The 23,499-nt window shown below is 47.2% G+C and overlaps 2 protein-coding genes across 3 annotated transcripts in view; one reads left to right on the top strand and one right to left on the bottom strand.

Moving 5' to 3' along the window:
- The window catches only part of FLRT1 (fibronectin leucine rich transmembrane protein 1), a 476,852-nt gene extending 469,949 nt beyond the window's left edge, over positions 1 to 6,903 (bottom strand). The window contains exon 1 of the mRNA XM_085626019.1: positions 6,299 to 6,903. The gene's annotated coding sequence lies outside the window, so the exon portion shown is untranslated. The remainder of the gene's footprint in view (positions 1 to 6,298) is intronic.
- The window catches only part of MACROD1 (mono-ADP ribosylhydrolase 1), a 2,692,027-nt gene that overhangs the window by 1,110,136 nt on the left and 1,558,392 nt on the right, over positions 1 to 23,499 (top strand). The window lies entirely within an intron of this gene.

Genomic DNA, 23,499 nt, shown 5'->3' with positions numbered 1-23,499 from the left:
CTTGCCTGGGATAAACCTATTTTTCAGTACAAGTAGCCAAACAATGGCATCCCCTACCAGCTCACTTTTAAAAATTGTGACATGGATATCCTTTAGAAGGGCTATTAAAATGGGACCTTTGCTGCCAACTCATGAAGCCGTTTGGGGTTGTTTCCCCTGCTTTCTCCCATGACATCATTCACCCTCCAAAATGTCCTATGATGTATCAAATGTATGATTGTGAGCATTGCCACTGCCTAATACACTATTCTTTGACTCTAGCTTGCATAGCAACAGTGACAAGATCTTCGCACAATATTTGGCTCTGACACAAAATTCCAACTCTTTAATTATAGGACACCTCAATACATGTTCCATTCCGTCCATAGAGTAGATGCAACTTATACAGTGCAATCTCACTGCTTCTGGACACCATCTTAGGTAGATGTGGTGTAAAGCTCACTGCAAAACCGCTGGAGCACTTCCCTGGCCCTGACATAAAATACCCAACCCTCCCCCATGTAGGACACCTCCAGCCTATGAACCTTTCCTTCTACAGAGCAAAGTGCAGCTAGTACAGTGTCATCTCACCTCTTCTGGACGCCATCAAGGGTAGCCCCTGCGCCACGCTCAGTGCAAGGTGACTGAAGCACATTTGTGTCCCTGACACAAAATCCCCAACTCTTCCAATGTATGACACCTCCAGCTCATGTGTGTTTCCATCCTTTGATCAAGGTGCAACTTGTAAAGTGTCATCTCACCTCTTCTAGGCACCATCACGGGTAGCAGCTGTGCCAAGCTCACAGCAATATGAGGGTAGCACAACTCTGGCTATCACCTCCTGTATGAGATACACTCGACCCATGAATTTCTGTTCACTCAAGCTTACAACAGCTCCACTCGTAGCTTCGCTGCGAGAAGACACAAGCAGCAATTGCCTAGCACATACGTGACAATAAGAGACACAAGAAAAAAGGCACCCATTCACCTAGATTGAAATAGATAAACAGGAAGACCCAGTAAAATCAAGTAACATACCTTGGTTTCATATGAACCCTTTAACAATGAAAAGAACGGCAGACGCATTGACAGGTACAGATACACTCATGGATGCAGACACCCTAATATAGACAGCAGCGGCCCGTGCAGGGATTTCGACAGATGACGACAAGGGAAAATTAATGATTTATTTAATTTTCTCTCGTGGTCATCTGTCAAATCCCCCCCAACCCGGTCCCACCTCTCTTATCTGTACGGGCCGCAGCTGAATATAGATACTTGGACAATAGTCATAAACACCTACAGATTTTCCTCACAGACAAATAGTCACAAGCACAAATATGAGTAGAGGCACTGCTCACACAAACAACAGAAGCACAGCAGCAGCGTGAAGAGTGTGTGTGTGGGCGCGCAAGCATGTGCTCATGTAGGTAGCAGGCAGGTGAGAGGGCTGAGTGGATGGCCTGCCGAGCTTTAATGCCAGTTTTCTTTGAGGGGAAGCATCAATGGGCTGCTATACATCAGGGAGTGTAAGTCCAGGGTTTAGTGGACAGACCCCATGTGCCCCCACAGGAGACTGGTCTGCTCCAGGTCAGCAGGTGCCCTTCAGCCCTTGGACTCGGGCCGCCACCTGATGCTCTCTGGTTCCCAGTTACTGGGCCTGCCCCTCCCGGCGCCAGGTGCTCTTCTCTTTGCTATAAAGCTACAACAGCTCTGTCCTTGGGTGCCTGATGTAGGATGATTTATTAGTGTCATAGTGTGGGGCGGGATCCTTGATAAAGTACTCTATCCTGATTCCTGATATAAGTAGGCCTGGGCAAAATTTTAACTATGCCAATGTAACTGGCGTAATTTTGGTAATTTCGTGTAGCAAAATGCGCGCAAATTTACTGAGATTATGCGCCACATTGCATAATTTTGAGGAGAAATTTTAACATATGATATATCAGTTGAATAATGTTTTTTTAATGCTAGCGACATTTCAGTTCGATCATTTACCCTGGTAGGCTGCTCAGGTAATTTTTTAATGTGAAGCTACAAATACAAGCGACAGTCTTTTAAACGCAAGCCGCAGTTCGCTTAAAATGGGCAATGAGCAAACATTTCAGGTAGGTTTATAAACCCGAACAGACCATTTGTGAAATTTGTTAATGTAAAACGACACATTCGAACACGAGCAGCCAGAAATCAATTTGAAATTACATTTCGAGTTCAATACATAATTTTTTTAGTGCAAAATGCATTTCCCATAATTAAACATAATTTTGCAGTGATTCAGCGTAATTACCTCACAGCAAACTACACGAGTTTCACACAGCCCTAGATGTACAGCACTCTCGAGCTCTGTCTTGTGCCCATGTGCTCTTTCTTTGACCCTGCACTCTTTCACTAATGTGCGGAAGAGTTTTTCTCCTGCTCCGATCTTTCTCTGACTGCGCTTCTCTCCCCCTGCTGACGTTTCACTTTTTTGTGCCCTGGCCTCTGTGGCCCTGCTGTGTGTCGCTTCCTCCTTGTACGGTGCCCCTCGGTCTTCCATGCGTCAGTCATCATCTTTCTCCGTGGTACTCTGCTCTTTCTATGATCCGAGACTGTCCCTCCGGTAACCCTGCAGCGGGGCGCATCTCGTGGCCCCTCCCTCTGTCTCGTATAGCGCTCTCTCCCTCGCTATATAGGACTCCTCTCCCACCGCGCTCTCTGACTCACTTCACCGCTGCGGCCTAGGTTCCTCTCCCGAGAAGGACGGCCTCAAGATAAAAACAAAATGTACTATAACTGGTCAGACTACAGACCGCCAAAGATGTCTGTTTCCCTCCCATGGCTGCTTCCCGCCTCGCTCGCCCAGGGCCAGAATAATCACCCGACTCTTAGTGCCAAATTCGAGGTATTTTTGGCCCGACGTGAATTAATATTATACCGACGCTCGGCTGTGACGTGCTCAGAAGCTGTCGTGCACTTCTTCGCCGAGGGAGTGCTTTATTAAAAGTGGATGTTTATGGTGTCCCTGCTAAACCGCCCTACCCTCGATATTTTGTGTAGAACTCCCCCCCCCCCCCCCCCCCCCCCCCGTAGTTTGGTTTAAATTGTAGTCCTGTGTTTATAGCGTAATATTTTATTGTTGGTAGATGCAGTATTGTTGGTGCCTTTCGTGTTTTTTGCTTGGGGGGGGGGGGGGGGGAGCAGGCTGTGAATTGGTATTTGGCCTATAACGCGCCTTGAAGTATCTGGAAGGTTTCGGTCGAGTGACGCTGCGCTGTAGAAACCACGCGTGGCACGCCAGCCCACCTCCCCCTTCACTGTGAAGGGAGAGCGAGGTGGGCTGGTGAAGGCTTCACATGATAAACTGTTGACCCCCATAAGGTCTCATTCGAGTAGCTTTTCTCGGGGTTTTTCAGGGAAGGCGAGGGGTTCTGTTGTTCTGTCCCCTCTTTGCACACCCTTCAGTGCACAGGTCTTTCTTTCTAAAGGCGGGGGTGGGGGTTAAGGTCTGTCCAAACAGCAGACTTGTCCTGCGGCTGGCTGTCACCGGTCCTGCCCCAGACAAGGCCAAGGCCGAGGGTGCAAGGGGGATCTCCCCACCTCTCTCCTACTTTAAATATAACGCGGCTCCTGCGACAGCCCCGGAAGCTGTACTGCGCCTCATACAAGCACAGAGACAGCACTGGCAGCAGTGTGTTTGGGGGCGGGGGTTGGGGGCTCACAGCAGTTCTGAGTTTGTGTGCTCGAGATGAAGTTGTGAGTATGTTTGCTATCTTCGCCAGGGGCGTAACTCAGGCCCTGCAGCCCCTGCGGCTCAGGGTGGGGGCACCTTTCAGCTCCCCCCTACTCCCCAACCCTTGAAGGGACCCCCACTCAGACCCCAGGCCGAGGAATATATGTGCAGTATAAGAAACTCGGGGAGCCCTCATCACATTCTGCAGGAGGAGGGGGGCACCACCATTTTGCATTACGCCAGGGATACCTCAATAGTAGCGCGTGTTCCCTCCCGATGTACCGCTGCCCCTCCCTGACAGATAAGATGGTGTCAGTGTTACTGGAACCCATTTTTATGGTTCTCAAGTAACATTTGCTGAAATTATGGCACGAGCTGCATGCAGTCCTGTGTAAACTCGCATCCTTCGCCAAAGAGACAAAATGCACTGAGTCTCGAGGTTGTACAGTGAGGGGTCTTGATTCTAGGCCCTCTTGGACAGAATGGCCGTCACGCGCATAAGACCAGCAGTAAGTGGCCCCTTCCCACCTTTAAGGGAATGGTGACCTGCGACTGACCCCGGAGATCTCGCGCCCCTATATCCAAAACATACTGCCCTTGGTCTGACTGATCCCAGCTACAGTGCCTCGGGTGGGGTGAAGCAGGCCGGCGGCAGAGTGCGTGTGAGCCATGTTAGTGGATGGGAACAAGAGCATTTTATGGACAGTAGACAGTTGTATACACAGCTCTCCCCGAACCAGCACAGCAGTTGAAAGACGAGAGTGCAGGTGCATTCATTTGCCAAAAGCAAGACCCTCTCGCTGACCAAAGCAAGCGTGCAACCGCTGCCTCGTGCAGGTGCATTTACCAAAAGCAAGACCCTTGCGCCGACCAAAGCCAGCCTGCAAACGCTGCCTCGTGCAGGTGCATTCATTTGCCAAAAGCAAGACCCTCTCGCTGACCAAAGCAAGCGTGCAACCGCTGCCTCGTGCAGGGGCATTTATCAAAAGCAAGACCCTCGCGCTGACCAAAGCAAGCGTGGAACCGCTGCCTCGTGCAAGTGCATTTACCAAAAGCAGGACCTCCGCGCTGACCAAAGCAAGCGTGCAACCGCTGCCTCGTGCAAGTGCATTTACCAAAAGCAGGACCTCCGCGCTGACCAAAGCAAGCGTGCAACCGCTGCCTCGTGCAGGTGCATTGGCTGTGCTCCTTCATGGGCAGGGCGCGAGCCAGACACAATGAAACCCGCTGCACCCTTCAAAATACACGCCGCAGGGGCAATGAAGGTGGTGCGGAGGCACCGCAACAGGCCTTCAGGGCCGACCCCGCGCCTCTCCCTATGAGCAGACACACTGGGACACACATCCCCCTAAAAATGGCACGCAGCTGTCAAAACAAGAGAAGCAGGGACCTGGCCGTCTAAAACAGAACCCCCCCCCCCTCTGTTTCCAAGGTGTAAAGCTCGTAGCCCACGCCCCACCCAGCCTTCCTCCAGTGACACTGCCCCGAGTCGAACAAAATAAATCACATACCCACTTTCAAAACTGCCCCGGCGGGGTAAATTGTGCTCAGTCTAGGCAAGGGAGGTTCGAGTTTCAGTATTCTTCTAGGGGATAAAAACAGCTGGTTTGGGTGCCCTAAAGTGCTTTTATGAAGCACAGACAGTAAGTGCCATCAGTGTGTCTGCACTAAAAGTACTGACTGCAGGGGGGACAAAGGGTGCAAGGGACGTCGGCTTCCCGTGCAGTTAAATAAAAAGTGGCAGCAGGCGTATCGTGCAGTGGCGGTGTAGGCGAGGGGGTCATGGCCTCCCGGGGGGAGGGGGGGGGGGGGCTGCTGAAAGCTAGCGCCAAAGCAAGACTCGCGACCTTCTTCCAAATCCAAGAAAAACATTCAATACAAGGTGCCACACCTCGAACCCGACCCTCCTTTCCCGCTCCTCTCTGCCCATCTCTCCTACCCCCTCGCAGTGCTTTGAATCGGCCTTAGGATGCATTAAGCGCTATACCAATTACGAGCTTAACACCCCAGCACCAAGCTGATCGGTCGTCAAAAGACAGAAGGTGGCGAGAGGTCACATCGCCGCCCTGTGTGTGTCAGTGTGTGTGTAGAGATGGGGGATGGAGTTTGGTGTGGGCACATAAAACTAGCGCTTCCAAAATACGTACAGCAGTCACAACAAGGGGCGCTAGGAGCTCAGGGACCCAAATCCAGACTTCCACCCTAGCCAAGGCAAGACAGTCAGCCCAGCCTTATACCCTCGGGGGTGGGGGTCGGGTACATCGACGGAAGACAAGAAACAACAGTAAAACCAAACAACATCAAAAATCACGGGGCACGAGGTACCCAGGTGCCAGCATCCGTGCCATATTGCTTCCCAAAGCTCGGGGGTAAAAGCAGACTTTTTCTTGAATAAGGGGGCACTACTGCCTCTTCGGGGGTGGGAGAGGGGGCAGTTGGAAGGCATGCACAACCACCCCCACCCTAAACCCATAGAGCCGGAAGGACAAGAAGACATTGCGTAGACTAACAGGTACCCAGCATACCCTCCAGGAGGAGGGGGGGGGGAGGCGAGTCTGTTATTAGGAGGTATGTATGGAGGGCACTTAACCCTCAAGCCTAAGGTCTTACCTCTGCCTCCTTACGCCAGGCGAGCTCCCCCCGTGGTCCAAGTTTTCCATTCCAGATCCTCCGGCGAACATTATTCCATTAAAGAAAGAGAGCAGGCAGAACAGATGCTGCAGAGCCTTTCGGAAAAAAAAGAATTTCTGCTGGAGGTGGGGAGGCGCGGACACACACGCCGAGCAGGGTAGCGACACGATTTCTTGGAGACGGAGCCCGGCGCTGCTCGCCCCCCTCCCAAAAATCCAGACTGCACCCCCCCAGCCTGGGGTTCGGGAGAGATGCACAGAGGCGAGATGCAGAAAATGGATATAAAAAAAATGTGATCTCCCCGGGTTGCGGCTGCTGTGCGGGCAGGCAGCCTCTGAGCAGAGCGTGCACTGGCACCCCCCAGAGCCCGATGAGATCAGGGGTGGGCGGGGGCCTGCTGCCTCCCCAGGGTTTGGGGGCTGATGCCGCGGCTGCCTGTCGGAGCACTGGAGGAAGCAGTGCCCTCGCGCTGGAACAGGAGGCGGGAGCAGAGGATGGAGATGAGGAGGATGAGAGGGGAAGGACCAGCGATGGCCATGTATACATGCATGCGTGTGTGTGTGTGTGTGTGTGTGACACCTGTGAGAGCAGGGACGCAGCTCATTCACCAGCAGGGATCTTATTTCAGGAATCCCAGCCAGAGGGAAAAGCAGCTTTGCAGTTGACATAACTATTTACCAGGGAAATACTGAATTACAAGAATTACCTGTACAAGGATGGACATGCTGGAGCCGTGGAGAGACTCGTGTCCGTGAACATGTACTTCCAGTAGTGACCATTCATGGGAGCCTCGCACAGGCCGCTAGGGATGTGAATAAACGCCTCTTTTCTGTGTTTTGTTGTTATTACAACAATTACTGTACAGTAGCACTTTGCTGCCTGCTCTGATTCTTGGCAGTTGCTGTCCTTTGTTGGTTGACATGTTCCGACCCGTTTAGCTCTTCCTGTGGTATGTTTTTTCCCTGTTTCCGACCCACTCTGGTGCCTCCTGTGCCTCGCTTTTCATCCCATCATGGTGACTATTATCCTTTGCTTTCATTCACACTGAGGGCCTCCCTTCCTTCAGTATCCATCCTACTGAGGTATCCTCTGACCAGAGCTTCATTACCCTAGTGGTGCTTTCTGCACCTCACTTTCCATCCCACCGAAGCACCTCATGCCCGTTAGTTTCCATCCTACAGTGGTGCCTCCTGACCTTAATTACAATCCCACTGTGGTACTCACTGTCCCTCATTTTTAATCCCACTGTGGTGCCCTCTGTCCCTCAGTTTCTATCCCGCATGATGCATCTTGCCCCTTGGTTCTGGTCTCAAAATGGTGCCTCGTACCGCTCCATATTGGGCAGACTTCCAGTACTTGACACTACAAAAAATGAAACAGATTCTTAGAACTGTTAAGTATACTTGTAAAGTGCGGACAACACCAACGCGGGTATGCTGGCGCTGATGAGAATGGGGATTGCTGGCTGTTCTCTATGGGTCCAATGAGAAGAAGTATGTTTTCTGAATTCTAGGATTGAACTGGTGGCCCTAATGTGAAGGGGGAGTACATTTGTTGCTTTAGGAGCGGGTATGGGAGGTATAGGAGAAGGAATGCCTTTAGGGTTTGGTTGTTCAGTTGCTGGGGACCATGGTGAACAGTAGGTTTGCAGAGGTGCCTGCTGGAGGTGTAGGAGTTGATGCCTAAGTTGTATAGTGCTTTATATGTGTGTGAGTAATTTGAACTGTACATGATTGTGTGTGGGGGCAGTGGAGGTTTCTGAGATGTGGGGTGATGTGGGTGCGTGGCAGGATGCTGAGTTTGAGTCTGGCTGCTGTATTCTGAATGGCCTGTTGCCGATTGGTGATTTGGGCGGGGGCTCCGCCATACATTGCATTTTCTCTGTCTAGCTTGATGGGGATGATTGCGTGGGTAATTGCTTGGCGGGTGTTGAGAGGAAGCCACCTGAAGATTTTCCAGAGGATCTTAAGGATGTGGAAATAGGAGAATGTGACGGAGCTGACTTGGCTGGCCATTGACAGTTTGTTGTTGAGTGTGTTATGTTAAAGGTTATTTGTTGAGCGCACGTTCACCAGACGGTTTCTTGGCGCTGGGGGAGGACGGCTGTGGTTGCAAAATAGTAAGTGAGTCTCAGTTGTAAGCCTGGGTAAATAGCCAGGTCTTAAATAGTTTTCTGAACTTCACGTAGGAGTCAGTGGTACGCAAATGAAAAGGGAGAGCGTTCCAGATCTGGGGGGCCAAGGTCGTGTATCTAAGACCTCCATGTTTCTTAGGTTTGAAGGTATGAGGGACCAACAAATTCTTGTTTGAGTTACGTAGGTTGCGAGAAGGGATGTACCGATGTATGTTTGAGGCGATGAAGGCGGGGCCACGTCGTTAAAGAGCCTTAAAGATGATACAGCCTAACTTGAATAGGCAGCGTTGAGGTAAAGGAAGCCAATGGAGGCTTTTCAGTAATGGTCTCACATAACAATGTTTAGGCTGACCGAAGATAAGCCTTGCTGCCTGATTCTGGACCAGTTGCAGCCGGTGTAGCTGGTATACCGGTATGCCAGCATACAAGGAATTTGTTTAATAGATACGTGAAATTACCATGGCAAGAACCACTTGGGTCATGGCTGCGGTGGAAAGGAATCTGCTAATTTTCAGAATTCTTCAGAGATGGAAAAAACACACAGAAATCACTGAACTGATCTGGGCCTTCATGGTTAGATCATTACTGATCACAATTCCCAAACTTTTTACCGAGCTGGCCTGGAAAGGAGGCCTCTCTAATAATGGTGGCCAAAAGTTGGAATTCCACGGATTGGCCGAACCACCAGTAAGGATCAACTCCATTTTGTCTGGATTTAACTTAAGTTGATTGGCATTCATCCAATCACTAATGAAGTTCATAGTAGATTGGAAGCTGGACACAGATGATGCAGAGGCGTCAATGTTAAATACCAGCTGAAGATCGTCAGCATAACTAAAGACTATGACCTCTCTCTTACGCAGAGCCAGAACCAAGGGGAGAACATACAAATTAAAAAGTAAGGGTGAAAGGGAGGAACCCTGCGGAACCCCGCAGGTCAACTTTTTTTGTTCTGCCCTAAAGCTGGCGAGGCGCACCGATTGAGAACGGTTACTGAGAAAGGAAGTAGTCCATTTCAGTGACAGGCCCTGAATTCCAGCACGGCTGATACGGTCGATCAAAAGATGATGATCGACCGTGTCAAAGGCAGCCGACAGATCGAGGAGCACAAGGGCCTGAGTAGCATCCTTATCGGCCCCCCTTCTCATTTCACCCAGAACTACCAAGATGACGGACTCGGTGGAATGTTCAGGTCTGAAACCCGCCTGGTGAGAGTCCAGATAGTTAGTCTGTTCTACTAAAGAGCTAAAGCAGGTGGCAACATGGGCTTCTAAAACCTTGCTAAGATAGGGTAGCAGGGAGATAGGACGATAGTTGCCAGGTGCTAATTGATTTAGACTCGGTTTCTTAAGAATAGGAACAACTTCCGCCATCTTAAACAAATCGGGGACAATTCCTTGGGCAAGGGAATTATTAAGAAGCAGTAAAGGGGGGTCCTGGCAATGTGAACAAATTTCCAGAAGGATATGAGGGGAACAGCTATCCGTGGGAGAGCCAGATCCAACTTTTTTAAGTAAGGCGGAGAAAGCATCCTTAGTGATTAGAGGAATATGATCTAAAAGTGCGTAATCCTTGCGAAGATGAGGGTCAGCCAGGGGAGTTGTTGATTTAGGGATACTAGCTTTGATGGTGACGATCTTCTCGATGAAGAATGTATTAAGCAAATCACATAGAGATTGGGATGGGACGGGTTTAGCAATGACTCCGTCTAGTTTGGAAAGTTCATCCACCATATAGAAGATGTCCTTCGCTTTACTAGTTGATTTTAATATTTTAGAAGAAAAATATTCTGTCTTAGTTTGAAGGATAGTTGTTTTATAGTCTTTGAGTAGGGACGTAAAGGTTGCCTTTTAATTTGGGCAATAGTAACGTCGCCATTTGCGTACCGCTTGCCTCAAAGCTAGCTTCTTTGCCTTCAGATCTGCTGAAAACCAACGTTGGGCATCATGAGGCCTCTTTATTTTAACTTTCTTCAGTGGTGCTATACTGTCTCTGGCAGAGTTCATCCAGATGTTAATATTTTCCGCTTGGGCATGGGGGGACTCCCCCGAGGCAGTAGGGGCTGAGGCTGTTAGCAAAGAGCAAAATTCGTCAATATCCACTCTACCCCAGTTTCTGGCCATGAAGTTGCCTGGCAGAGGGACGTTGTTTAAATGAACGTTAGGGATAAAGAAGGTAATAAAGTGGTGGTCTGACCATGTGCAAGGCAGGACCTGTAGCTCTGAGATTTCCAGGTTGGCGGTCCAGACCTGGTCTAAAGTGTGCCCTTTAACGTGAGTGGCTACCTTTATGTGCTGGGTACAGTTCATTCCCGCTAAAAGTTCAGCAAATTCAGCCGAACAAGGACTTTCTGTATGTCGTTAGGCCAGAAGTTGAAGTCTCCAATAATCAAAATTCGAGAATTGTTGACCACCACCTCAGCAATCATATCACCCAATACCTTGGGGAAAGTGATTATATGGTGTGGGGGTCTGTAAAATAGGGCACAGATGAGCGGAGAATGATGGGACTCAAATTTTAATAGAAGACTGGCGACTGGGGATACCTGAAGAAACTAGAGAAGTAAATTTGTGTTTCTGATGGATTATGGCCGCAACCCCTCCTCCTGCTTTGCCCGCAGATCGATCAGCCTGAAGGATGTAATAGTTGCCTGGGAGTGCCACGAGGTTATCGGGAGCAGAGTTCGCTGTCAGCCATGATTCCGAAAAGAGGAGAATGTCTTGTTTATCCGCGTCCAGAAGATAAAAAATCTCATATTGGTGTTTCACCATTGAGCGTGTGTTCAAATAACACACTGAGAGTCCTTCCGACGCCTGATATATGGGGGTAGTTGGTGGTGGCTGGCTTTTAACGTTGGTGACAGGCTCTTGTCCGATGGCTTTGAATGGGTTTTTGTGAGAGGGGTTCCCATAGTACAGAAGACCAAGTGTATCTAGGTTAGCCTTGGTACGAGGGCAAATAGCTCAAGTCCCCTGCATTGATTTGAGATCTGATGCAGAGTAGGTTAAAAAACGGGCATAATGTGTGGCCCCTGGCCCCGTAGGGCGCGAACGGGCGCAGATGGGATTGCTTTTGGCGCGTGCTGGCGTGCCCGCTGCGCATGTCCGCTTCGCGGGAGAAATGGCATTTAGTTAAATAAACAACCAAGACTCCACCCCCTCTGGTGTCCAGCCCGGAAGAGGGGAAATTGGGTTACAGCATTGCCGATACACCCTCCACTCAATCGGGACAAGGACCCGTGGTGGACCGGGGAGCAGTGGGGATCAAAATGAAAATGCCAAAACACAACAGTGACAACAGTTTAAAAGGTATTAGTGCTTTAGTTAAAAGATCGCTATGATAACAGGTAACAATGAAATGCACTCGGAAGATAATGCAGCCTGCGCGCGTCTGCTTCGCGGGAGAAATGGCATTTAGTTAAATAAACAACCAAGACTCCACCCCCTCCGGTGTCCCGCCCGGTAGAGGGGAAATTGGGTTACAAGCGTTACCGATACTCCCTCCACTCAATCGGGACAAGGAACCATGGTGGACCGGGAAGCAGTGCGGATCAAAATTAAAATGCCAAAACACAACAGTGACAACAGTTTAAAAGGTATTAGTGCTTTAGTTAAAAGATCGCTATGATAACAGGTAACAATGAAATGCACTCGGAAGATAATGCAGCCTGCGCGCGTCCGCTTCGCGGTAGAAATTGCATTTAGTTAAATAAACAACCAAGACTCCACCCCCTCCGGTGTCCAGCCTGGAAGTGGGGAAATTGGGTTACAGCGTTGCCGATACTCCCTCCACTCAATCGGGACAAGGACTCGTGGTGGACCGGGAAGCAGCGCGGATCAAAATGAAAATGCCAAAACACAACAGTGACAACAGTTTAAAAGGTATTAGTGCTTTAGCTAAAAGATAGCTATGATAGCAGGTAACAATGAAATACACTCAGCAGATAATGCAGCCTGCGAGCCTGTGATTCCCAGGTTCCTGGCTTGGCTAGAAGGGTTGGAGTGGGGCGAAGTGCTGATGGCCACCAAGCTGATGACCATAGTGTTGGGTTTTTCCTGAAGAGTTCAACCCCCGCCTTGCCTGATGAAGCGGAGCGGGTAGGTGAGCTGGACTGCTCTGAGCGGGAGTAGCAACACTACGTTGAGTGTCCATCTACTCCGCTGCGGTCTGATGAAGCAGCACTTGAATCCTTAAGAGGTTGACTGCTTTTCTCCGGGGTAACATCCTACCGAGAGAAGAAGTGGTATGTAGAACCACACCACACACTGTAGATAGTTTTCATTTAGTTACTAGGTCCTAAGGAATCGCCAACTGATCTATTAGAGACATTTTATAGGCGAGAAACATGTTGACCACTAAGGGGTAGAGCGTAATTTTTGTCAGATTAAAACAAAATAGTCGCCCTCCTTCTTCTTTTGACTTTTTAATCAGGTTGTGACCTCTCCAGAATAAAAATAATTATAGAGGATTCCCTTACCTGTTTTACCAGGCTCCCCACACCACCTATACGGCAAGGAACAAAAGATCTCCGATAAAGAGCCCCTTTATGGGTCCCCTTCGAGCATTGCAGCGCCGGCTCGACGAGGAGCAGACCCATATGATGAAGCATGACACCTAGCTTGCTGGGTGTGTGAGGGTCCTACTTCCGAAAGGAGGTATTTCCCACCTCCCCACCGCTCTGAGTACTCACCAGGTGGTCAACTTGCCACCCAGGAACACCGTACCTCTTTTGTCTCCCAAGTGCTGATGGCCACCAATCTGAGGACCATAGTGTTGGGTTTTTCCTGAAGAGTTCAACCCCCGCCTTGCCTGAGTTGAGTTTGAGGCACTTGAACTTCATCCAGAGAGCAATTTCTGACATGCATTCAATTAACTTTGCTTAGGTGTTGGTGGTGTCCTTGGAAAGTATGACTTGTGATTGTTGATTCACAAAGTTTGCACAATGTTGATGAGCTAAGCCATGTAGATATTGAAGCGAGTGAGGCTGAGTGATGATCCCTGGGGGACTCTTCACTGTGGCTTTTCATTTCTTAGCCGGAGCTCAGCATTCCTTAACATTTGTGCATTCTTTTAGACTAGAGGGTGAGACCAAATATTTGAGTCCAAAGTAACACTGCCCCAAAACAGGAGCCGTTTCTACATAACTGGTAGATCAGATCACATCTCGGCGAGACAGCAAGCAACAGGAGGCGCGTTTGGGTCTGGCTGAGATTTATCAGCACATGTATGAAGGACGGCTCAGAACGAGTCACACTAATCATTTTGGATTAGGACCAGACTCTTGTGCTGTGGCTTGATCTTCACAGTCACAAATCAGGAATGGCGACTCATGCATGACAACATTCTTCAAGGTTCATCATTGTTGACAATTATTCATTATAAACGATGAAAAGGGTCTGTACAATGCAAAGCCCACACAGTCCCTTTAAAAGTTCCATTGATTTGTAACAGAAATGGTTTTTTTTGTACTGCAGCATTCTAGAATGGTGACTCGATCAGGAATGTCTGTGCTCCTCATTTTCCTACCTGGGCAGTGAGCCCTTTTTCTACAGGCGTGGCTAGCGTGATCGGTGCCTCTGACGCTGCATGCATGTGCCTGGGCATACTAAACTTCCACCTCTGCTGAGTGCCATTGTCCTCTCAGATGGCACTGGTTCTGCTTTTTTTTTGCAGATATATGTAGCGCGTACTTGACGCGCTTTACATGACCACCAATTACGTTACACAAGGACACAATAATACTTTTGGTAGGAATGGGAAGATTGATTTGCCCAGAATCACAGGATGCTGAGCCGAAGGCGAGGCTTTTACCTGGTTCCCCAGCTCCAAAGTCGGCAGCTCTGGCCATAAGGCCACATCCTCTCCACATCCGACTTTAAACAGAACATGGGCTACTCTTATACCAGTCTGTCCTGCCGACCTCTGACCAAAGAATATATTGCCGATCGCTGGAGATCAGTCATGGAGGACTAGTACTCGCGCCCTCTTGGTGCGGGGCAAGAAGCCTTAAACAGTTGATTGGTATTTAGAAATCGGGGTCCCTGTGTCTCTACAGCCAGCAGTTCTCACTGAGGGGCTGCAGACGCAGGAAGGACCATTGGTGGCTTGATAGAATCGGACTGCTGATAAGCAGACCAGAAATGGGGTGTGCAAAGAGTATCTGTCTGTAAAAAATACTCTTAAATGCAAATTGTCCAAGCTATAGGTAAGGTGTAGGGGATTGTTTTAGTGTTTCGTAACATGGATATAACTCTTAATGACAGGATGAGCGATAGTCTATTTTAGCTCAGCTTTGAAACTGCAAAGCAGAACGAATCATAGCACAAGAGTCCAGTCCTAGTCCAAAATGATGAGCAGAGCCATTCATTTGCCGTCCTTCATTCATGTCACTGATAAAACCCAGCCAGACCCACACTAGCCTGCTGTTGCTTGTTGTCTCGCGCGGGTGGGATGCGATCTACCAGTATCGGACAGACTGCCCCCGTTTTGGGCCGGGGCTGCTTTGGATTCAAATATTTGTCCCCACACTGTTTCAGAAAAATTGTCCACAAGCTTGAACTATCATGAAGAAGCAGCAGCTGCGCTTAAAATCATTCGTCATATTCCCCCAGACTGACAGCGATTATTAATGAGGAAACTAAAAGTGGCGCGCGAGGGTTGCAGACCATATGACCCCAAGAAATCATGTTTCAGTCACTCATATGCCGCCCGAACTCTATGATTATAAAAGGCTTCAGCACCAAGTATATCCCAGGAGCTATCTGTGCTGCAGAACCAAAGGCGTGGGCCTGCCATAAATTAACATTGGCTCATTAAAGTCTAGACGTTTAGAGGCATAAACTCTATCATTTCATCATTATTGGCAGTCTCTTTACCGATATTGCTTTGGATGATTGACTACTGAACTTAGATCCTTTGAAAGCAGGACTCTAAAGGCCAATTTTTGGTCAGTGTTTGCGGTGTCACATACACAGTCCACGAGTGGGAAGTTATGAGAAGTTTTATTTATTTGCAAAGTTACTTAAAACCAATGCAATACATGCGAAATTAAAAACCATATGTAAAATATACGACCTACATAAAATATCATCACTCTGTTAATAAAAGCATTTCTGTTATCTTACAAATTAAAATACAAATTTAAACGTACAGTAGCCACCTTTGCAAGTGTCCCAGATGCCTACATCAATTGGATCACCCCCAACAAAAGCTGATAGGCCTAAGGCTGTGGTGCCTGAAGATCTTGGTATCAGTTTGGTATTTTTGCCCGGGCTGCTTCAAGAAGTTTAACTTATCTAATGTTCAATTGTGGGGATGCTGGATCAAAGCAGGCCAATACTGCCTGCCTCCTTGACCGAATCCCCCTTTGATTAAAGGGAATTTTTAACAGTTGCCTCCTTTCTTGAAGTATTTCCGTGCAAGAACAAATGGTATGGATAATGTCCCCCTGTCCTTTTTTACATAAACTGCATACAGTAAAGGTCGGGTCCCTTTTTCATGGGGGGAGATGCTGTGTCCATGGGGGGAGATGCTGTGTCCACGAGTGTTTAACACAGGAGCGGCTTGTGTTAGGGAAAAGAAGTGGGGAACAGGGATAGGGGAGTGGATAGGGGCGTCGGAAAATTTTCTTTTTTGCCTGTCGCCGTCCAGCGTCGCGCTCGTCTGGCCCCACTGCAGGCAGGCACAGGCTCCCAGACTGCCCTACGGCCAATCCTGAAGCTGCTCTCATTAAGGATTGGCCTGAGCGCCGTGAATTTGTGCTCTCAGACAGACTGGGAGCTGTGCCTGCTCGCTCCAACTCGGCTACACAGCTCGGGGTGGAGAGAGCTTTAGTGTGCATGACAGTTTGGCCGGCCTGAGACGGCTGGCTAAACCGTCATGCGCGCTGAAGGCACTGCCCACCTCTCCGTCTTCAGTACTGTTACCCCCCTGGTCCCGCCCCCAAGACTGGGCACACAGAAGAAAAATAAAATAATAATAAAACAGGTTTTAAACCCATTTTATTATCATTTTATTTTTCATGTTTTTGAAGGTGCTGTTCATGTTTTTGAAGGTGCTGGCAGGTGAGGGGGGGTGGGGGGGGGATGCTCCTCTGCCAGAGGAGCCGATGCTGGTTTCACATTCTGTATCCAAAAGAAGCGACCAGCCTGACATTTGGGGGCTCACATGGACTTCCTGATGGGAGTAGTGCTGCAGATGTTCTGTTACGACAACAAAACAGATTACAGAAATTTAAAATGGGTAACACAGTGTGTATTAACCTTGCTACTTATGATGGGTGAGTTAGTGGTGGTGGGTGGGTGCTAGATTCCTATGTGGAGTGTAAGTGGGTGTGAGGATTGTGGTGTATTATAGGAATGTATGATGTTGCAATGCATACATTTACATCTCGTACCTTTACAACGCAGTTTTTACATCGCAACATCCTTTACAATGCATCATTTTACATCGCATGCCATTACAACAAATTTTTTAAAACTACATTTACAGCGCATTCCATTACATCGCATTTTACCTTTACAACGCATACCATTACAACGCATACCATTACATTGCATTTAAGGTAAGTGTTGGATAGTGTAGGGGTAAACATTACTATTCTAACTCCAGGGGGTGCAACAGTAGGGTAAGTGTTGGATAGTGTAGGGGTAAAAGTTACTATTCTAACTCGAGGGGGTGCAACAGTAGGGTAAGTGTTGGATAGTGTAGGGATACTATGCGTTGTAATGGTATGCGTTGTAATGACATGCGATGTAATGCCTGCATTGTAGTGACATGCGTTGTAGTGTCATGCGATGTAGTGACATGCAATGTAATGGCTACGTTGTAGTGACATGCGTTGTAAAGGATGTTGCGATGTAATGACTGCGTTGTAAATGTAGTGCGATGTAATGACTGCGTTGTAAAGGTTGTTTCCCGTATTATAGGGTATGGTTGCTTGACCTTACTGTGTAATACACTCGCAAAACTGTCTTGGGTCCAGTCAGGCTTGTTTGCTACATCTCTAGCTCAACCCTGGGTAGTTGTGGCTTCAAGCAGCAAGCTTAAAGAAACTAGTGAGAATCATTTAGAAGCACCAAACAGTGAAATAAGTAAGTCATGCAACACGAAAGAAATTCATCACTGATTTATAAAAATAGATTATATTTTAATGAATTTTTAGATAACGGAACAGGAGGTAAAACATTTAGTTAAAAATCTATAGCTTCGGAACCCTCTGGTGGATTTTGTTCATATTGGTGTCTTGAAGCCTCGCGGTGTCCAGAGTTTCACATTGGCATGCTGAAGTGAGCCAGTAATTATTGCCCTGATTCAAGATAGATTTGGTTCTGAACACACGATATGAAGGAATTATGGTCAGGTTGCTGTCTTTTTGCTGTCCTGGTGGAGACCCCGTGTGATTTGCTGTGAGGGGTCGAAATGTCGACTAATTAGGGTCCACCCATATCATTGTTTGTTGGATGAATGAAACCTAAATGCCCTTACATGCCCATATCACTGGGTTTCAAAACGTAATTTTGTGTCCAGTGGAGTGGACCTTGTGCAAATATTATATGTATTATCTGTATAATATATGTTTGTTACCGTCTGGCTCACCTTTGCACTTGCACTACGTCGTCACTTGGAAAACCTGCATTTGTTTTTGACTACGTTGATTACTCTTTTTTTGTACTCTTTTTGTATATATAAATACATTGTATTAATCATCATTTGTGTTGATTTCTCGTCCATGTTTGTATACTTCGGCTATATATGGATTAAGAATTGAATGATTCCTAGGGGAACATTATTTTATATGTGGTTTTTTACCCTTGTTTTTCAGAATACTGGGGGCCCCATTAGTTTGATAAAGGCAAACGTTTAGAAATACTCAAAAGGAGTAAACTCAGATATGGGTAGACTTTGAAAATGCTTCTGTGAAGTCACTGGAAGGCTGGATCAAGGGTGACCACGTTAGTGGTAAAGAAACACATACATACAGATTGTATCTCAGAGAAGTGACACCAGCATCTGGTAGGATCTAAGGTAACTAGCCCTAGAGAGCTGGGAAAGATAGCTGACGAATGGGTACGCACTAGGGTGCTCAAGAAGTCCTAAGGCGGTGATCAAAAGAAAGGAGGACAGGCGCCCTTTCAGGGAAAAAATGAGGCCAAACATAAAAAGTGAGATACTCCTAAAGAGTTCCCAAAAAGGTGCCCAAGGAGGGGGGAGCCCAGAAGCACATCCCATTCAAAGGGGATTGGGTACTTGGGATAGTATTTTGACCTGAAAATGCAGTGGTGTGCTATGCCTGTAAACAGCCAGGGCACAAGAGGGGAGTTTTTTTGTGCACCAAGAAGTCATCTATTGGTGACCATTCCAAAGGCATTGCAAGTGTAGGGATAGGGAAATAAGTTGTTTCTTGGGATTGCAAGGGAGACGTTATAGTCACTTTTATCTCCATGGGTGGGGAGATAGTTGAACCCTTGGCTCACTCACCTGCCAGTATGATAAAATACAGACAGTGGCCAAAAATCGATGGTGTTGAAGTCCAGGCCCTTAGGGATACAGGTGCCAGCATCACCATGAGCATGGCCAAACTGGTTTCCCCAGGGCAGATCATAACTGATGAGTTGCACCAGATAGTTCACTCTGACAATGTTACAAAGTCTCATCCCATAGCTATGGTAGGCCTTGAGTGGGGAGGGGCTACTGGCCCTAAGAAAGAAGCTACCCTCTGCATTCTCAGTGCAGTGTCTGCTTGCCAACAACCTTGAACCTGCTGCTTGGGCAGAAGTGGAGAGAAGGACTCATGCAGCAATGCTGGGTCTCCCTGAGTGGGTATGTGTCTCCACAAGAGCACAGAAGGCCTTAAGGAAAGTCAAGGGACCTTGGAGCCTGAAAAAATGCCCAAAGGCCCTATTTGCAGGAGGAAAGGCAGAAAGTCTGGCAAGGCCACTTCCCAAAGTGCACAGGCCGAGAAGGAGCCCAACCCTAAGGGGGAAGGCCTTGTGTCTGAACAAGAGGCTGATTCCGTGAGTGATTTGACTGTCCTGGCAGAACACCAAGAAGCAGGTGGACCCTCCAGAGAGGTCTTCAGTCAGGGGCAGAAAACATGTTCCAGTCTTTCAGGCTTGAGACCACTAGCTGCCAAACAAGGGGAAGGGGATGTCACTGGAACCCATAGAGTGATAGTCCCCCAGCAGTACAGAGAGTTCTTCCTTAACCTGGCTCATGGCTCATGCCCCTTAGCTATACATCTGGGGCAGGCCAAGTAATTGGAAAAGCTGGTCAATCACTTATACTGGCCTCAGATGTCACAAAAGGTGAATAAGTTTTGTCACTCCTGTTTCACCTGCCAAGCCAGTGGCAAGCCAAAGGCTCCCCTTATACGAATGACTGTGGTGGGAACTCCCTTTGAGAGGGTGGGGATTGACATTGTTGGTCTCCTAGACTCACCTACTACTTCATGCAATAGGTTTTTTATGGTGGTGGTAGAATATGTCACCTGGTACCCAGAAGGTAGTCCCCTTAAGACAATTACTGCTCCTGCAGTAGCTTGAGCCCTGCTTTTTTTTCATCTTCGCTAGGGCCGGGTTGCCTAGGGAGGTCATTTCAGGTAGGGGCACAGACTTCATGTCTGCCTATCAGAGAGTCATGAGTGTGCAGAGACTTATAAGTAAGGCTCCCAGTTTTCTGTTTTACTGATTTTTACAGATAAATTAAGACAGAAAACAATGTGTTTCCTATCTGCATTTATTTTTTAAAGTTGGAACAATACAGAAAATTGTGCTCTCTGTGAGTGGCTCTCCATCCTGTCTTTCATGAATTCCAGATCAACAGCTGAGCAGATAAACTGCATGGGCAGTTACAAAAAAGATGAGATTTTCTTAAATGATGGCATATGTCAACATATAGTTGTAGTATAATGCTAACATTTCCCTGTGGGTGAACTGTTTTGATGATTTGGTTGCTTACTTTGCTAAAACATGACAGGTATCAAAATATGAGTGTGTTTATCAATGGAATAAATGTGAAAATATAACATATAACATTTTACAACTTCATTTATTTTCAAAATACAAAATAAATATGGATAAATACCAAAAATATGTCCAAAAAAGAAATTCGGATAAATATAGACGGGAATGTTAAAAAAAGAAAATACCATAAAACGGAGAGGTCTACTTAAAAGTTTCACTATCCCTTACTATCCCTAAGAAAATGGTCTTGTGGAGAGATTCAATAAGATCATGTAGGTGATGATTATGGACTTACCTGGGAAACTTGGCAGGAGATGGGATGTTCTCCTACAATGCCTACTGTTTACATACAGGGTGGATTCTCAGGAAGGAGTAGGTTTTGGTCCTTTCGAACTACTCTTTCACCACACTGTAAGAGGTCCCTTGAGATTGGTGAGAGAATGTTGGGAGAGACTGCTCAAAGAGCCTAAACAAGATATCTTGGATTATGTATAAGGCTCCCTGTTTTCTATTTTTACTTACTTTTGCAGATACATACAGACAGAAAAACATTTATTTCCCTGTCTGTATTGAATTTTAGATGTGGATAAAAACTGAATTGTGGTGGTTTTAGGTGATGCTAAATGGCTATCTGGCCAATAATAGTGCAGACTGAGAGGTAAAAGGAATAATAAAGAAAGACATTTTAGTAATGAGGTTTAAACAGCAGCAGATATGCACAATTTTGATCCAAAAATGTTCATGTTTTCATGTGTGTATTGATTGATCGTCTGTAGGTGTTCATATCATTGAAACCTGTCAGGCATTCAACTAAAAGCGTACATTTATCAGTTAAATAAATGTGGAACTATGCTAGTTTCAGCTATATTTTTTAACAAAACCCCAAATAAATATTGACAAATACAGATAAAATTAACAAAAATTAAATATGAATAAATACAGATGGAAAGGTCAAAAAAAGAAATACCATAAAACCGTATGCCCTAATTATGCTCCAGAATGGTTTAGTACATGAAGAAAGAAAACAGAAACTTTAGCACTGGCATGACCAGAAGTCCTCCATGGTCGAGTACCAACATTGACAACTGGTGTGGGTCCTAGAGTCTGGGGCCCCCAGAGCCCTCCAAGACAAATAGACTAGGCTTACCGTATCTTGGAAAAGAAGGGTCAATTCACATATCTGGTGGACATACGAACCACCCACACCCTCATAGGGTGATACATGTGAATAAGCTGAAGCTCCATCATGACAGAGCGGATATCACAGTGCATATGGTGACTGATTGGCCGGGGGGGAGAGAAAGTGAACCTCGTCCTGACCTACTGTCTACCAGTGTCCAAGTTGGCTCAGTGGAGGGAGACGTCCTCTCTTCCACTTTAACAGAGCAACAGCAAACAGACTGTTACAACCTGCTCAGTCAGTTTGCTAGCCTTTTCTCATTGACTCCAGATCTGAGGACGTGGTGTACCCATAGTGTGGGCTAGGGGTGGGCAGAATTTGTGTAGTCGTGCTATGCAAAGCTCTGCGAAACGGTAAAAAATCTCCACGAACACGCAGAGTTCCGCGAACACGCGGAATTGCTTGTTCTGCCCGTTCGCGATTCTTTTTTCCTGTTTGCGAATGCTGTTTGCGTGCTCGGGGAGAAAATATCTCGCGAACACGCATTTTGAAAGCGCGAACAAGCAAAAAAATTCAGCGAAGCCGCGGATCGCAGAATTTTTGGCAATTACCCAAATTCTGCAAGCGGGACGGAATTTACCGCCCAGGCCTAGTGTGGACACAGACAACAGTTTGTCAAGAGTAAAAGATACGGCCTGTTAGACCAGGTCAACATCAAAGCTAAATTTGCATACATGCTAGATTTGAGCCCTCTAGTTGTCCCTGGTGCCCAGGCCTTACTCCAAGGGAGAAAAACCAGAAATTAGATTTTGTGTGTGCTACAGAGGCTTAAATGCAATCAGCAAGACTGACACCCACCCATTTTAAGAGATGATTAGCTCACTGAGAAGCTGGGGGCTGCAAAATATCCAAGCCCCTTTGACCTGACTTCACATTATTAGCAGGTAGCCCTCACACCAGGAGCCAAGGAAAGATCTGCGTTTTCACCTCCTGAAGGCCACTTTCAATTCAAAGTGATGCCCTTTGGGCTGTAAAATGCATCTGCCACTTTCCAGATATAGGTGAATAGAGTGCTCTCGGGTTTGGAATAATTTAGTGCAGCTTCTCTGGATGATATTGCTGTGTTTAGTTCCACCTGGGAGGATCACCTGGTCTACCTCGAGGAAGTGCTTTAAGTCCTACAGCAGGCAGGGTTGACTATCAAGACAAGGAAATGCTAGACAGAGATATGTTCTGTTGTATATCGGGGCCACCAAGTAGGTGGAGGCCATGTGCAACATCCCCAGCCCAAATTCCAGATAATTAATTCCTTGGTAACTCCTAAGACACAAATCCAAAACAGAGCCTTCCTTGGCCTGACTAGGTATTACAGACTATCTGCCAAAGGTTACCTTTGACAGAACTAATCTCCAAGAATCAGCCCAGAAAAGTAATCTGGACTGACCAGTGTCACAAAGCCATTGGCACCCTAAAGGACTTGTCCTTAAGGCACCTGATTTTAGTAAAAAAAGTTATTTTTCCAAACGGATGCTTTAGAACATGTTATTGGGGAAGTACTGTCACAGGTGAATAACCAGGGTCAGGATCTACTATTTACCTTTATCAGCAGGTGACTCCTCTCCAGAGAGCAGCTTTGGAGTGCCATTGACAGAGAAGCCTTTGATGTGGTTTAGCTCCTGAAGAAGCTGAGGCCCTGACCACAGGCTTCTGGGTGGTTGATGCAGATGGAAGGAGAGAACCCTCAACGTTTGAGGTGGTCCATTTCCCCACAGGTTATGGGCTTTTAGAGTGGAACACAGACCTGGGACTGACCATGCCAATGCAGATGGCCTTTCCAGGTTCTTCCAATTAGATGATGAGAACTAGCAGGGCAAGGGTTAGTTACCCATCACTTTTCCTCCGGAGGTAGGCTATGAAAGGAAATGCCTCTTTTTGCATCATCACCTCAAAGTTTTGGACTAAT

The sequence above is a fragment of the Triturus cristatus genome, chromosome 9, assembly GCF_964204655.1.
Source record: "Triturus cristatus chromosome 9, aTriCri1.1, whole genome shotgun sequence".
Classification (NCBI taxonomy): Eukaryota; Metazoa; Chordata; class Amphibia; order Caudata; family Salamandridae; genus Triturus; species Triturus cristatus.
This window is presented reverse-complemented; position numbering and strand designations above follow the sequence as displayed.